This window comes from Hyperolius riggenbachi, chromosome 9 (genome assembly GCF_040937935.1).
Source record: "Hyperolius riggenbachi isolate aHypRig1 chromosome 9, aHypRig1.pri, whole genome shotgun sequence".
Classification (NCBI taxonomy): Eukaryota; Metazoa; Chordata; class Amphibia; order Anura; family Hyperoliidae; genus Hyperolius; species Hyperolius riggenbachi.
The window spans coordinates 37,598,897-37,602,334 of record NC_090654.1 but is presented as its reverse complement, the minus strand read 5'-3'; positions in this window follow the sequence as shown (position 1 = coordinate 37,602,334).

Genomic DNA, 3,438 nt, shown 5'->3' with positions numbered 1-3,438 from the left:
GGAAAAATGTCCACAATAATCCGCATGGAAATATAGACTATGAATGTATTTTGTAGGTACTGATCTTTTGCAGGAACGGATCTTTTGCAGATAATGATCTTTTGAATGTGTACAGCAACTTTGTGTGCAGCATCTTGCAAATATTTCTATCTAATGGGGAGTGCAGCTCAATAGAATAGACTGTGTAGGTGTGGCTCTGATACTACATGGAAGGGGGTAAAATTGGTCTGTGATCTTTCATTTTTCCAAAGACTTTTATCTGATGTGTGTACCCACCTTTATTCTTCTTGCTTCAAGGTTGAGGCACGTACTCTATTAGATAGATAGAAGATGCGGCGTATGCTACGACGCGGGACGGGTAGTATTCAATATTACTGTCAATTATCGTTTAGCGGGTCCCAGCGGTGGGGCATAGAGAGTTTGGAAGCCTATGGACCATCCAGAGGCCCAAAGCAGGTAAGTTTGGTGCATGGCGCTGTCATAGCACTAGTGCTAGATCGCCAGACCCTGAATAACATCTCCATCTGAGTTGCAACAACTCAGAGGGGGAATAGTATTTAACGCTGCCGGGGAGTTAAGCGGCAGCAGGGAGAGCCGTCATTTGGCTCGTCCTGCGCCCAACTCACCAGCGGCCGAACAACACATACACTACAGGCTTTCCTCTACCCAGGTAAGTATCTAACTTTCTTTTGTAAGACTTCAGGTACCCTTGAGGAGTACATTTGAATTCGGCGCCGGTAGAGTTGGGCGCAGGATACAGCCGATATATGGCTGATCCTGCTTCTGCACAAGTCCGGGCCGAACTAATTACTATTCCCCCTCCAGGCCGTCATGGATAGTGGGAGAATGAAATTATTATGATTTTTAAGCAACCTCGGCTCCGTCGTCTGACGGCACTGACGTTACTCACTGAGCGCCGCTATAGACTGATTCCTATTACAGTCTATGGCGGCGCTGGCTGCGCCTAAATCTAGCAGCGCTGAAAAGCACTGCTCCGCCCTTGCGACACCTTTTACAAATGCCTTGCAAATGTGTGCATTGCGTTACCCTGTTTTACCTCAGGATAACACAAAGACAATACAAGGCAATGAGGCCAAAGACACTTACCACCTGGACTCTGGCCACCGAGCCACTGGAAAGTCAACATCAAGTGACAGTCAGACTTCCACGGTGATGCAGTGGCTGCAGAAGTAGTGTAAGTCAATGGGCGACGCAGGGACTTAAAAATGTTGGTGGCGGCAGTGCGGCGCGCATCTGCGGAACGGCGGAGGAACCCAGTAATCCCAGTGACATACTTCCTATCCAGCAGGGAGTATGTCCCGCGGGGGGCAGGGCTATGCATGACCCTGTCAGTGCACTCTCAGTGAAGTTGTTTGTGTTGCGGTGTGATGGGGCGGAGCATCACCCTGCAATAGCCAGCTGTAAAACCCAGTAAGGGTGCAGGTACACAACCAATTTTGATTGGCCGATTTTACCACCTCCATGTAGTGTGAGGGCCAAGAGATTTTGAATATTATGACTAGATTGTGCAGGTTAGTGCTCGTAATACACGGAGCTGGTAACAGTGACGAGTTTGCAGCTTGGAATTGGGCCAATCAAAATTCACCAGGAAGTGCATTTTATTGGCCCATTTCCAAGCTGCATAAAATGTGACATTTCTAACACTGATCCACAGGTAATGGTCTAATGGGAGATCTAAAAGAAATGATGCGCACATACACACTCACTCTACATGTACACAGACAGCAGCATGCTGGGAATACACGGTAAGATTCTGGCGCTCGATTCCGTGCTCGATCGTTTTCCGCGCTCGATTCTCTTATCTTCCGCTCAATTCTCTTGATCTTTTTCCATTGTTTCCCGTGCAGAATCGAGCGCAGAAACGATCGGGCGGGAGATCGTACGTGCCGGAAATTATCTATCGAGCCATCTAAATGGCTCAGAATCTAACCGTGTATTTCCAGCATCACGGGGCAGACTGCGACCTGACAGCCAATCAGAACACTATGTGTGACACTTCAACATGACTACAGGCGTGTGGAACACAGAACTTTAGATTTATTATAAAAATACAATACAAAGATTGGGCACTTGGGTGATATTGACATCAGTAAAGTTACCCCACACCCAGAAATATCCCCTGTAAACCAAAATTTCCCCAGCACCTGATAGTGAGAATAATCAATGTAGGCGGCAGCCATCTGTACAGCTCCAAAGGGTACCTGTCACCTTAGTGTAGGCACTGGCCACTCTGTCGGTGGATATTCGGCAATCAGGAGAAAGCAGTTCACCCATTGCCTGGAGAAACACAAACTCCAGTCAGGTACTTGAAACTCCACCCCCCCTCCCTTCCCCAATACATTTTGGCCAATGGGGGGGGGGGGGGGGAGCAGTTCCTGAAAGAAATTAGGTTATCTGTAGAGCGTGGAACAAGCGTCTCCTATCACACAGGAATGGTGGCTACTAATTTGCACCCAGGAGGCAGAGCCCCTCTCCTGCCAGGAAACACGCGGCAGGCAATCCTATTTGCAAAGGTGCACACCAAGCGTTTTTGGTAGTGTTTTCAAAACCGCTGCCGCCTGTGAAAACGCTTGGCTAATGTATCTCAATGGGGTGGTGCACTTCAGCGTATTGATGTTTTTAGCAAACCGCAAACGTGGCTCCTGCAGCATTTTTGCGGTTTGCAGATGCGTTTCTGCCTCAATGTAAAGTATAGGAAAGTGGAAAACTGCTCTTAAAAACGCTAGATCAGGGCGGTTTTCCAAGCGTTTTTGTTACAGAAGCTGTTCAGTAACAGCTTTAGTGTAACAAAATATAAAATCTGCTACAAAAACACTCCAAAAAACGCTAGGCATGTTTAGAAAACCTCTCTAAACATGCTTAGAATCCCTATGAAAATCTGCTTCAAAAACCTCTAGCGTTTTGCGGATCTGCGGTTTTTGGTGTGCACTGGGCCTTACTGTGTGAATTGGCCGTAATATTTAACTCCGTTTAACATGTAATGATATAACGTTAAATTTCTTGAATGTGCAAGTTTGAATAAAGTTTTTTTTTTTTCAAACTTGGCCCCGAGCATGGCTGCCAGTGTAGGTATGTAAAATTACATCTCAAATCATTTCAGGAACCTTGATTTGCCTTTTAAAATTTGATATATAGCACATAAAGAAATAACTGTGCACCTGTCTCCTTAAGACCTTTTATTCAGTTACACAGCCACGAATACAACAGCTTGACAAGAAGTAAAGATGCATCAAACCTTGTTGATGGAGGGTGTCTGGTGAGCTGGGAAGGGTGACCAGGGGACGGACAGTGCCGTCCTGTTCGTCCCCTGGTCACCCTTCCCAGCTCACCAACAACCCTCTGTCACCAAGGTTTGATGCATCTCTACTTCTTGTCAAGCTGTTGTATTCGTGGCTGTGTAACTGAATAAAAGGTCTT